General features: G+C 39.5%; 1 protein-coding gene across 5 annotated transcripts in view; it reads right to left on the reverse strand.

Annotated features, from left to right (window-relative positions):
• The window catches only part of HIVEP3 (HIVEP zinc finger 3), a 617,086-nt gene that overhangs the window by 458,244 nt on the left and 144,532 nt on the right, over nt 1–14,310 (reverse strand). For 2 of the 5 annotated variants that reach the window (XM_074305461.1, XM_074305466.1), the window contains exons 1-2: nt 3,475–4,073; nt 3,227–3,339 (exon numbers count right to left, since the gene is read on the reverse strand). The gene's annotated coding sequence lies outside the window, so the exon portion shown is untranslated. Of the gene's footprint in view, nt 1–3,226; nt 3,340–3,470; nt 4,074–14,310 lie in introns of those variants that run through there. The other 3 variants (XM_074305462.1, XM_074305465.1, XM_074305463.1) reach the window with 3 other exon arrangements.

Below are 14,310 nucleotides of genomic sequence, written 5' to 3' on the forward strand. Positions count from 1 at the left end.
AAATCCCCAGCTCTAAAAAAGATCCCTTCTAAAGGATCCCTCATAACAACAATGTGTTGGTTGTACAGGTACTGCATTGTTATTATTCAAAAAAGATTCCAGAGTTATCCACTGCACATGATGATGGATCTAAGTTGTACTAAATGGCTTACATTGCTTATATCATCATGATTTCAGAAAGAATGCATTGTTATTCCTCACATCCTAGAACCCTACATTTAGTACTATAAGGAACCTTCAATAAGAGGAGCAAGGAGCACTGGACTTGAGACAATGGATCTGGCTTCAAACTTTAGCTTTGCTATTTGTTCCCTCTGTGATCTTGAACAAGACAGTTCTGCTGGGGGCTCATTTTTGTTATTTCTTTGTTTAGTCTTGTCTGGGGTTTTCTTGGCAAAGATACTAAAGTAGTTTGTCTTGTCCTTTTCCAGCTCATTTTACAGATGAAGAAACCAAGCAAACAGGGTTAAGTGACTTGCCCAGGATCATACAGCTAGGAAGAATCCAAGGCCATATTTGAACTACGGCCTTCCTGACTCCAGGCCAGATACTCTATCCACTGCATCTCCCAGCTGTTAAGGGCTCACTTTGCTCATCTATTAAACAGAAAGGTTAAACTAGATGACCTTGAAGGTGCCTTTCAGGTCTCCATCTATCACAGATCTAGAAGTGGACTAGATCTGAATAGTTATCTAGTCCAATTTTTACTGGAGTATGGAGAAATTTAAGTGATTTGTCCAAGTCCACACATTGGAATGTGGTGGGCCTGGGATTCAAACTCAAGTCCTGTGACTCCAAGTTTGGCTTCCTCCCCACCACACCACACTTCCTCTCCTTCTCCAGAGGCTCCATGATTTCTTGGTGTATGCCTTCCCCCTTGTTCAGGTTCCATGTCTATGTCATTTGTCTACCACATGCATAGAGATTACTTCACAAATCACTGTGGCCTAAGTCTACCAGTCATAGCTCAACTTTATGATGGTGAGTTGTTTCCATGCTCAGAGAGACAAGATCTCAGAGAGATGCCTAGTCCTGTTGCCAGGTCCATACTCAAAGCCTTTCAAGCCAGACAGGAAGTTTCCAAGGCTTTTACTCCATTGGCAGAACCTTCAGAAACCCAGCCAGGGTCATATCCAGGCCACAACAAAGCATCAGAGGGAAACCGTTCAGGAGAAATAAGAAAATCTAACCTGTGTTTTCAGAGAATTTTTAGTGTACAACATGTCTTCCTCACCATGCCCTTGTGGGGTAAGTACCACAAGGATTACTAGCTCATCAGGCAGATGTGGAAACTCTCCCTGGACATACAAGAAAAGTGATTTCACAAGAATGCTTTCATTTCTGGATGACGACAGCTCTCCTGCTTTAGACAAACGATGGAGGTAAGGAAGAGATCTCATCAAATTTTAAATCAATAATATTTAATGGCTCATTGTCACTCGCATCTTCTAAAAGTCTGTGGAAATAATCTGTTTGACTATTTAGCTGACGCTTAAGACCCATGTCCTAATGCTCTGGTTCTCTGGCTCAATTCATGACTGCAGCTAGGCTTTTCTGACACCAACTCGATTTAGACTAAGGAATAAAGCTATTACGGACCTCAAGGATGAACCAAGAAGGTCATCAATACAATTCTGTGGCAAGTTCTGAACTGGAGCAGAACATGAAGCTTCACCGAGTTGACTCCAGAGGCCAGAGTGGAGAGGCAGAGGAGCTTTATATGGGAAAGTACTGACTGAAAGATCAGATGAACAATGGTCTGTTGCAAAGGGGAAGGAGGAGGAAAGGGAGGAGAGGAAGCCTAAAAGGAATTCAGGTAGAATTTTCACATATAAACTCTAAAGATCAAAGTTCCTCAAATTTGTCTCTTGGTGAACACATCCTTATTCTCCTTGCCACTCGTTTCTCTTTTCCCTTGGCCCAAATTATGAAAAGAAATCTCAAAATTGCAGGATCAAACTTTCTCTGTTTGGGGAAGGGATATAGGAATGAAATACATAAGTGATATTTTAGCATGCATCTGGAATACAATTTTAGATTACATAATCACAGTTTGAACTGAACCTTTTTGCAGTGTTGAGCTCAGTGTGAAAAGAAATGTGTGTGTCCATATCTCTCTTACACACACACACACACACACACACACACACACCAGATACTGACCCAGTTCAGCAACAGTGAAACCCAGAACCTGACTAAGGGGGCCAAGGGCAATTGCCACCACAAACAATTGCCAATTGGTTCCAGAGACCAGAAGCACCAGAATCTGCAGAGAAAGATGTCCAAAGTACTACAAGAATATGGCAGAACAGATGCCCCAGCAAATCATCGGAGCCTGCCACATCCTAACCAAGGCATCAAAGTTCAAGGAGGGCTCAGTGGGTAAGGTAGCATTGGTCTCTAAGGATGAGACCGAGGCATGCAACGAATGTGGTCTCAAGAACATTCCTACCCAAATGCTGTTTGTTACAGGACTTCTCTCAATCACAATCTAGGATCTTATAAAATAATGCCTCTTAGAACCTATTTCTCATTATCTAGCTTACTAGTCTTAGAAAACAGAAGAATATATTGCAGAAGCAGAGTGAAATACTCAACTGCTCCACACACATCCATATGGGAAGCAAGGTGACACTATGATTTGCTTAAGGAAGTTATTGGGGTTGCTGTATTGAGGTTTTATTTAGGGGTGGGAGAGCTGGGGGAAGAGAGAGAAAAGAAAAAGAAAAAAAGTCTTCCTTGACAGTGCCCTGCTTTAGCTTACAGAGCATCATGGGGAAATCATTTCCAACTAACCAGGGGACAGATCTCCCTGGACTCAGCCTAAACAATTCTCCAAGCAAAGCCCAGGAGCAGGAGAAGGAGATGCAGGTGCTGCCTGGGAGCAGTACATGTGTCCAACAGCTGAAGCTAATTAGGAAGGAGCGCCAACGGCAGCAAGCCGAGCACTAGAGCCCGGGGAGCTGCCTCTCGCTGCCACCGCCACTGCCGCCACCACAGCACACAGAGGGTTACAGTTCTGATGCACGCTGATTGACACCACTAAGGTTACTTGAGGCTTGCAAATCTCACCCATCACACCATGCAGAACAGTGAGATCAGCCCACCCAGGGGAATCTCATCTCACTAGTCTTATTTTCCCAGTGGCGGCAGCAAGGGAAGAAAAATAAATCCAAGGAAAGGAAAAGGAGGCACAGCTATGAAATAGAAAATCAAGAGTCCCTACCTTTGCTCTGGATGGGAAGCTGATCCTGTGGTCTCTGAAACACTGAGCTGGCCGTCCCCTCCTTCATGAACCAGTCCCATCTGTCAGGATTGTGTGCATTTTTTCATTAACACCTGTTTCAAGTGAGGGGTAAAGGAAAAAAAAATCTCGTTTAAGGAATCTGCTTTAAAAAACAACAACAACAACAATCCTCTGTGCGCGTGCACCCACAGACATACACACACACATATGCATACACACATACATACACACAACTGGATGCCCATAGGCATTTGTGTCTGACTCCATACACATGAACGGTGAACAGATATGTACATCAAAGCACCAAACTGGGCAGTTGGATCATGGGAGAGCCTGTTGGTTGTGAGCATGCTCCGGCCGGGAACAAATCCATCCTCTGTTATTCCTCTGAATAAATATAAATCACGATCAGAAACCCAAACAGAAGCATCCCTCTCGAATTCCTGCTGCTGAAAAACACGGAATGAATTCAGCCCGCAGACGCAGAATCTAATCAGCAGCTGTTTTCTGAATCCAGAGCCAACCAAAGGCTTGCTTGTCTTTTCCACTATGAGTCCAGGCCTTTTTTTTTTTTTTCTGAAAGAGGTTTTAACCTTTTAAAGATACAGTACACCAATTATCACTTCTGAAGAGCTGTCACTCAGGGCCCAGGAAACAAGGGCCTGACAGAAGATACAAACTGCACTGCTTCCAGAGCTCCTTTTATCAATGCCTTTAAAATGCATGTGGAATATGAGTATAAAATATGCACACCTTCATCTTTCCCAGACAGCATCTTTTGAGAGAGAAAATAGCATGTTATGTAAACAATGAAGATGCCACAAGTCTACATCGCACACATCCATCCATCACCACTGACAGTAGCACATGGCAGTCCACACTCCCCATCCCTTAAGGATGGATACAGAAACACAAAGTGATGGAGCCTAAACAGAAGTCATGGGTGGTCCATCAACATCACACGGTTAAAGGTGTTGCCGTATCTGAGCCTTCTGTCTTGAAGCTAGAGAATTTCCCCTATTTCTAAATAAAATTTTCCTCCAGGGCCAGGGTCCTTGCTCCAAAAACCTCCTTCCAACAAGAATTTGTAATTGATATTTTCATCCAGAGGATCCTCCGATTTTAGGAGTAAAACTTTACTATTCTTAGTGGCTTTGCCAAAGTGACAGATTTGCAAAGTTAGGGAAGGGGCAGGATGGAAATAGGAATGGGACCACAGGGACCTGACCCATGAGAAATAGCTATTTGCCAATGACTTGAGCTGTCTGGATGACATTAGATGCCAAAAGCGTTTGTGGCACTGAGGGTTATAAGGAGGAATAAAGAAAGAACCCTAAATAAAAATTGAGATTTTTTTCATGTCTCTTATAATCTGCATAAAAAGCAGTGGTAACAGACTTAGCCCTATAGAGTAGTACCCCCACACAGCTAAGTTGCCTACTTCTCACCTAATGCACATCTATCATCACTTTCTTACCTGAGCTGTCACATCAGAAATAGTCTCACTGCCAGCCCCTGAGGCAAAGTCATTTAGCACCTAGCCTTCTGGTAAGAACAGAGCCCTCTTTCTCCTTTGGCCAGCCCTGTCAGGCAGACAGACCACTGGAATCATGGAGCAATCTCTATTTCCCACCCACTTCAACCCTTCCCCCTCCCCATTCCCTATATACACTCCTTCCCTCCCCCCCCTTCCAGGGCTCTTTAGCAGAAAATTATCATATTTCATGTGTCTTCACTCCAGCTAGCTGGCCATCCCACTGATTGGCTGGTCCCCCGCAAACAGAGATGCTAAGGGCCAATCAGCAGCAGGGCTGGCTCCCCGGAACATCTCCAGCACAGACCTGAGCTCAGCAGGCTCACAGTGCAGAGGGGCAGACCCACCAGCTGGGAGCCTGTCACACTCTCTCTCTTCTTGCTCCAGCCCCCAATACTTGGGCCACCTGCTGCTCTATCAAGGAGATTTGGGCAACACAGGTAACTCTTTTGGGGTTCATCTTAGAGCAAGAAGAAAATTCTAGGAATTTCCCAACTGCAGCCAGAGGAGTCTGTGAAATAGAGCCTTATGCCCTCCCATAAGTCAATGCTTTTATCCTTCCCATTACCCCTGGCTGGCAAAAGGGGGGCCCTTCTTTACTATTCTGCCTCCTTCTTTAAAAAAGTCAGTAATGATTTGTGGAAAGTGAGGTCATTTTGTCCATATAGAAGTCCAGAAGTCCATCAGATGTTACTGACTGTTCATCTGATATCACATGTTCAAAAATGCATCCACATCTAATCACAAAGCTGGCCAGGGCTTCTAGAGGTCACCTAGTCTACCCCTTCACATACCATGTGGTTCCCCCCCCCAAGTGCTGGCCTGTAGTCAACCACTTTACAGCAGTTGAAGTTCTCCTGGATAATTGCTCCAGAAAAAGACAGCCTCTGTCCCCTCCTAAACCTTACATCCCAGTAGCAGGCAACCCCTGTGATAAAAAATGTCTAACCTAAATCCATCTGCTGAAAGTGGGGCCCATTCCATCTTGTATTATCATCAGCAAGGTATCCAGGCTCTGAGGCTCTGTGACAAATGGGAAGCCCTTCTAATGAGTCTCACCTAAGTCTATTCTCCTAAATGATTAGAATCAGTTCCCTTTGGCTTCTTGTGGTTTGTCAGAAGACACTATTTTTCAAAGTTTTAATTGGCCTATTGTTCTGCAGTAGTTCTTCAAGCCTCATTTTAGTTGTGGGGCCTCAGTGAAGACGAAAATTCCCATGGAAGACACAGAATGAACCCTGCCTCCTATGAGGAAGAGACAAAATATCCAGAAGCAGCAGCATGACCAACCTGATATCCTCTGCCCTGGTCAAACAAGATCTGAAATGTATTCAGGTTGGAGCATAGTATTCTAGGTAGGACACTGATGAACTGAAGTATATCCTAGAGTAGGATGAGCACCACAGAAAGGTGACTAGACATAGAGGAACTGAGTTTAGTTTAATGTCCTAGTGCAGAGTAGGGAATATCTGGCCCATGAGCCATAATGAAGCAAGTGAAGTCACTTGCTAAGGCAACCTCAGACAATAAAGCTAGGTACAACCTCCTACTGCTTGACTTCTCTAAGTGGACCATTTTGTGTGGCCCAAGAATGATGTTATAAGAATCCAAATGGCCCTTCTTAGAAATCAGGTTCCTCACCCCTGTCTAGAGTGAAGGAAAGCAGCATCTCCATTTAAGTCCTATAGCAAAGGTCACTATGTAGCAACCAAGAAGCTTCAGGATTTACTATGTGTCACTAGGGGCTGAGGGAGGGAATGAGAGTGATAAAAAGACACAAATGAAATAGTCCTTGTCCTCAAGGAACTTGTATTCTTCTGAAGGAGAGAACGAAGACACATAATACAACACTTACAAATGTGTATATATACATATCCATACATATATGTATATATTGTGTATGTATATACTATATAAAAATATATAACTTATAAGTACATACATGTATGAGTATACACACACATATATATCTATGTAATCTCCCTCTGAACAATATAAGCTCCTTACATATATAAATATATCCATACATTCATATGAATATATATGTTTATATAAATATATATATACTTGTGTGTCTATGTTGTCTCCCCTTAGCGAATATAAACTACACATGTAAATACACATAAATGTATACGTTATATATGTATGGGTGTATATACATGTGTTTGTTACATACAGAATAGATCCAAGGTAATCGGAGGGCAGTTCTAATAACAATAGCATGGTCAGAAGAAGTGGCACTTGGGTTTAGAAAGAAACTGGGGATGAAACAGAGGGCAGGTCGCTAAGGAGATCATCTTTTTAAGCAGAAAGGGAGATGGCTTGATCAATTATAGAATAGCAAATGAGCAGGGCTAACTAAGACAGTTATTAGAATAGATCTAATAAGCAACTGGCAACTGCCTAGAAGACAAAAGCTGTCTCACAGCCTTTTAAACCCTAAGAGAAACTATGTTCCCTTTCAGCCCATACCCAGAAAGTAAGTAAATATAAAGCAAGACAGTACATAACATAGGCAAGTAGAATAGATGGTACAATAGAGATGTATACTACTGACAGAATTAGAAGAAAAAAACTCCTCTCATGGCATTTCACCCTCACCTGACTTCAGCAAAAGATTAGCCTAAACAGGGGTTCTTAACAAGAAGTCTTGTTGAAAATATCTTGATCACTGTAATCAATATAATTGATTTTCTGGTAATTCTATGTATTTAATTTTATTTAAAATTAAATTTTAATTTTAAAATAAGGTTCTGAAAAGGAGCTCATAGGCTTCTCCAGGCTACCCAAGGGCCCAAGACACAAAGAAGCATTAAGAAGCTCTGGACTAAAGGATGCACTAGCACATTTAAGCTGACACTGAATTTTTTTTTCATAAGTACTGGACTTTTTTTGAAAGGGACACTTTATAAAAGACCTCAGATTCCTTCAAAATAATGCAATCACAGAATCAGTACTTATTTGAGAGGTAGAAGGGATTTCTATGCCTATCTAGTCCAAACTGTGCCCCAGAGGGCTCCCCATCATAGCCCACTCAACAAGTGGTCACCCAAGCTGTGCCTGAAAACCTGCAGCAAGTGGGGAACTCATCATCAATAGAAGCATGAAGCCCATTCCACTTGAGAACAGTTCAGCTGTTAGAGAAGCTTTCCTGACATCAAGCTTTAATCGGCCTCTAGGCTCTTGGCAAAAATTTCTCTGGAGCTAAAAAGAACAAATTCAATTCCTTTTCCACCTGACAAAATCCCCTCAAATCTTTGAATATAGCTATCATGTCCAGCCAAATTCCAATTTTCTCTTCTCTCCACTGACTATCCCCAAGTCCTTTAATGATCTTCAAAGCAGAGAAATTCAATGCTATCTCACTCTAATTTCCTTCCTTTGTATGTTTTTCAGTTTTATTCATGTCCTTCTAAATTATGGCACCCACAACTGAACATAATTTCTAATAAATTGCTTGTTGACCGACTAACCAACTGACTCACCAGATGTGGTTTGATCAGAGAAGGAAAAATGCAGCAGGACTCCCAACTCCTTATTCCTGGAAGCTCTCTTAATGCAGTTCAAGAACTCATTAGAGTTTTTCTGTTTGTTTTCTGCTGACTCATATTGAGCTTGCAAGCCACCAAAACCCCCAGATTTATTTTTTTCAGACCAACCACTTTCTTCCCATACCTCCTTCACCCTGTAGCTGGGAGGAAAGACAGGAGCTCCCCCCCCCCAGGTTGTCTACATTTTAAAAAGTATAATTAATATTTCATCCCTAAAAGATATGGCTGAGTGCTACCCATTTCAAGGGAGCCAAATTAAGACCCCGAGTGCATAGTAAACTAATTTAACTTTGATAAATCCCAATTTTGAAGAGTGAGGGAAATCTACCCCCTGCAAAAGAACTCAAAGAATCTCAGTGGTCCAACCTGGCCAACATTGTATCTCTGAGGCTAGAACATGATAGTTTTCATGAGACCATTTTGGGAGGGGAAATAATTGTCCTCCAGGACTTCCATGGAATAGGAAGAGGAGCTTCACTTTGGCTTCCTTTTAGGGATTCCCTCTGTGAATTTATCACTCATTAATTTATGTGTGGCCTGTGATTCCTTTGTGTAGGAAATCCCAGTGTTGGTAATTCCTTCAACAAAGATAAGCAATTTATCAGTAACTGAGTCTTAAGACAATGCTTTGTGTTCACTGGGAGATTGTGATTTGCTAACTTGCTATCTAGAATAGAGAGTAAAGCCATGAACTTGCTAAAAATTATACATATTACATTGTACCATCCTGCCTAAAAGAGACTCCTACTGATACCTTCTGCGTCATATATGATCTAATAGTGTATCAATTCAAAGGTTAGCCTACCAGAGATTGCAGTCATCTGGAATATAGTCAGAAATCCAGAAGTTAGGTTGCTGAGAGAAGCTGTCACAAAGCCCATGGACTTGACATGCAAATAGAGATTAGGCCTTTAGCTAGATAATTGTACGTGAAGTAGGATAGCAGAGATGAGGACAGATATGCTGACAGCTGAGAATAGAACAAGAGATCACAAGAACTATAAGCAGCAGTCTGGGTTTATTTAGTAAAGGGGCAATAGATACATACATATACTATGATATCCCCCTAAAGCCATTATTGTATCACATGGAATATGGTCCAATAACTAAGATTTATCATCATAATGTTGAATTGTTTAAGAAAATGTAAAGCATATTTGATAAGCTTTGCTTTACAAGGCAAGAAACCCAGCAAGCCATTTAAAAAATATATAATTGGAGTCTTTTGTTTTTATATCAGAGTCACTTTTCAAAATATTCTCTTGCAGCCATATCTCCCCTCTCTATTTCTCCCCCCTAAAATTAACTTCTGTCTCATGACAACAAAAAACTATTAAGCCAAAAGATCAAATATAGTAACCTCATTTGACAAAATTCTGCCCTACTCTGCCAAGAAGAGAGAGATTTCATTATCTATTCTTCCTAACCCTCACTGACTTTTCAGCAACCCAGATTGGATTCCTTTCAGTAATTTTTTTCAGTTGTAATGATGTGGTCACTTCACAATTTTTTTCATATTTTTTTCTAGTTCAATTTATTTCACTCTACTTCAGTTCATACAAATCTTCCAAAGTTTCTCAAAATTCTCCACGTGTCATTCTGTAGAGTACAAAAATATTGTCTAACATTTATATAAAGTCCGTGTGAGCTTTAAGGATCCTTATCCCAAACTCTGCTCTCATGGGGGAATCTTAGGTCCTGAAACAAGACTGAATCACCTTTTCTGAGATCTAAGAGAATCACTGAGGGAAGAAGGGAATTCTCTAAGGCCATTGGGTTCAATAAGTACTCACCACCAAGATTATCATTTGAAAGTCATGATAGTCACCCTTATGTAGCTTTAGGAAGAGTGTGTTCACTAAGGCAGAATGGTAACAATTGGTACAAAGCTCCCCCATGGTCTGTTACACTCATCCTCTCACAAGTATTGTGCTTCATATCCCAAGCTTAGCAAGAACATGTGGTAAAGGAATAACATCTCCTGATTACTAAATTTTCCATTCATAGAATGCTAAGGAATTTCCCTTAGACATAGTAGTTTCCTGGTATATTATGCCTTGTGGATTTTGAATTAGCTCCCAATACAGACACTGCCATCAGTTGTAGCTCAGACATTGAAAGGAAGATAGGTGGGTCAATATTTTCTGGACCCTTCAAATTTTCTAAGATTCTCTTCTGGCCAAGGGGACAGAAAAGCAAGTAGAAGCTAGAGCTGAGGACTTCAATTTTCTACCCAAATAGTCTTTCTTAAGAGGGCAGTCATCTTTGAATGTCATCCTTGCTCCTTTTTAATGAATCCAAGTTTGAATGGCTTGCTCATTTACAGGCAATCTATAGGGCCTGACAAGTATCCTAACCTATCTGAAGAGATTTTTATGCAATAATGAAGGATATTTCTTTTTGCACTTAGTCTTAAGGTCTGAGTTATTGATGAATTGAGACATAGTCTCAGTTAAGGTATCAAGGCTAAAATGGGGTGGAGATGGTTTGATCCCACTCATATAAATAATACTTTGTTCAGCCATTCCCTAAAGGGCATTTACTTTGCTCTCAGTTCCTTGCTTAGTCAATACATTGTAGGATTTCTTTCCAAACTGACTAATAAACCCACACTTTTAAAAGGGATAGTGCTTCAAGAGCTAAATTTCAGTTGTCTAGAAAATAAATTTTTATGTGGAACACCTCATCTCCTGAAAATGCAGATAAATGAAGTGTCAATGAATTTTCTTTCAAGACTCTGAAAACAACTTTCAAATTCTTTGTGAGACACAGTGAATAGAACTATGCAGTATTCTAAGGGACAGACAAACCCTATTATTCTGAGGCTGCCATCAAATGGACCTCTCCTGAAGCAAATATTTACATAATCCCCAAGAATCCTTATAATATAAGGAAAGAGGAAGAGATAAGCTCCCTACATGGACAACTATGATCTACCAAGAAACTCACATTCTGCATTTGCCAATTTAAATTAATGATAAAATTCTAGAGCAATAATAATAAACCTTTATTTTGTTTGCAAGATATAACAACTCACATTTTCATTGCATTTTTAGAGTTTGTGAAGTGCTTTCTTCATACCTCCAAGAAGATTACATCCTCATCCTCATTTTAAAGGTAAGAAAACTAAGACTCTGCAGGGTACAATGAGGTCACAGGGTGGCATGTTGCCAGTTACCTAAACAAAGCATTGCAGATCCTTGGAACAAAAATTTTATTCACTCTGATCTTCAAAACAAATACTACATTTGCTCACATGATCTTAAACTTTCCATATTAGGGTAGGATTTTTTTTTTCATTCTTTCACATGACCGTGGATTTTACAGAGAGATCTCCATAAGACTTTGTAGTTAGTATCTAATTTAATTTATACTTCATCCTAGGCAAACAGGAGTTTTTGGATAACATAGTCAGCTTTGTGTAGTGGAAAGAGCATAGACCAGTGTTTTAATTCCTATTAACAACCTCAAGGAATCTTTTTTTTTCTTTCTATTTCTTTTTAGGTCAAGAACTATGATTGTTTTAGAATAGAGATCTCTCAGTAAGGAAATTTTTTTTCTAACAATTCAGATCAGCAACTGATCTGTAACTTATAGTTTTTGTTAGCTGACCAAGTAACTGATAATTTGTTAAGTATTTATGAAATGCATTCTACATGCCAGGCACTGTGTTAGGGACTGGGAATACAAATATAATGAATTAAGCAATCACTTCTTAACATTTTTTTGTTTAAATTTTATTTTTTATTAATTTTTATAATTATAACATTTTCTTTGACAGTACGTATGCATAGGTAATTTTTTTTTTGGTCAAAGGATATGAACAGACAATTTTCAAATGATGAAATTAAAACTATTTCCACTTATATGAAAGAATGTTCCAAATCACTATTGATCAGAGAAATGCAAATTAAGACAACTCTGAGATATCATTACACACCTGTCAGATTGGCTAAGATGACAGGAACAAATAACGATGAATATTGGAGGGGCTGTGGGAAAACTGGGACATTGATGCATTGTTGGTGGAGTTGTGAAAGAATCCAACCATTCTGGAGAGCAATCTGGAATTATGCCCAAAAAGTTATCAAAATGTGCATACCCTATGACCCAGCCGTACTACTACTGGGCTTATATCTCAAGGAAATACTAAAGAAGGGAAAGGGACCTGTATGTGCCAAAATGTTTGTGGCAGCCCTTTTCATAGTGGCTAGAAACTGGAAAATGAATGGATGTCCATCAATTGGAAAATGGTTGGGTAAATTAAGGTATATGAATATTATGGAATATTATTGTTCTGTAAGAAATGACCAGCAGTATGAATACAGAGAGGCTTGGAGAGACTTACACCAACTGATGCTGAGTGAACCGAGCAGAACTAGGGGATTATACACTTCAACAATGATACTATATGAGGATGTATTTTGATGGAAGTGAATATCTTCAACATAGAGAAGAGCTAATCCAATTCCAATTGATCAACAATGGACAGAATCAGCTACATCCAGAAAAGGAACACTGGGAAATGAGTGTAAACTGTGAGCATTGTTTTTTGTTTGTTTGTTTGTTTGTTTGTTCTGTTTTGTTTTGTTTCTCTTCCCAGATTATTTTTACCTTGTGAATACAATCCTTCTTTTGCAACAACAACAACAAAATTCAGTTCTGCACATATATATTGTACCTAGGATATACTATATTTAATATATATGGGAATGCCTGCCATCTAGGGGAGGGGGTGGAGGGAAGGAGGGGAAAAACTCAGAACAGAAGGGAGTACTTCTTATCATTTATAATATAGGCATATGAAGAATAAATACAAAGAGAATAAATACAAAGCAATTAACCATAGGGTAGATAAAAGTAGAAGTATCCAGTATTTGGAAGATCAGAAAAAGCTTCCTGGAAAAGATGATACTTGAACACAGTCCTCTAGAAAAAGAGGGATTCTGTGAGGTAAGCATAAGGATGGAGAGAGGGGATAAAAGGAGATGGAATATAATTTATGAGGAACAGAGATCAGTTTGACAGAATCACACAGTACATGAGAGGAGATAATATAGAAAAATATGGAAAAACAGGAAGGGGTTGGATTATAAAGGCTTTTAAAAGATAAAAAGATTATATTATATTCACCACTGAAGTTAATTGAGTAGGAGAGTAATATGGTCAGATTTGCACTCATAAAAAATCACTTAAACAGCAGTGTGAAGGATAGATTGGAATGGAGGCTTGAGGCAGAGACCAATTGGAAAGCCATTGAAATGTTCTAGACAAGAGATAAATGGGAGTTGCTCTAACGTTATAGCCTTACTGGAAGAAGGAAGGAGATAGATATTAGAGATCTTAGGAAGGTAGAAGTAACAAGATTAATTTATAGATTGAATATGTGAGCTAAGTAAAAGACAGGAGTCAAAGAAAAATGCCAGTGATAAGAACCTGCATGAAAGGAAAGATGATGGTACTTCCAAGAGCAGCAGGAAAGTAACCGAGAGGAGAAAAAGGAATGAATTCTAATTTGGAATATTAAGTTTAAGATTTTTATCCATCCAATTGAAAATATCTATTACTCAGTTTTTGATACAGGTCTAGAGCAGAGAAGAAAAATTAATGTTATATGGGCATATATATGTTTTATATAGATAGATATGTACACACATATATATACACACACATACACACAAGTGTATATGTAAATATTTGGAGATATTTGTATATCATACATATATACATACATATATATCATACATATATACATATACATGCATATATCATACATATATGTGTGTGTCTACATAGACACATGCTTACCTAAAAGTTATGAGCATAGAGATGATTAAACCCATAGGAATTATGACATCACTGAGAAATAAGAAAAGAAAAAAAGGCCCAAGACAGAGCCTTGAGTCACACCCATGGTTAGGGGACATGATATGGATGATGATCCAGCAAAGAATACTGAGGAGTGATTAGACAAGTAG

This window comes from Sminthopsis crassicaudata, chromosome 3, assembly GCF_048593235.1.
Source record: "Sminthopsis crassicaudata isolate SCR6 chromosome 3, ASM4859323v1, whole genome shotgun sequence".
Lineage (NCBI taxonomy): Eukaryota > Metazoa > Chordata > Mammalia > Dasyuromorphia > Dasyuridae > Sminthopsis > Sminthopsis crassicaudata.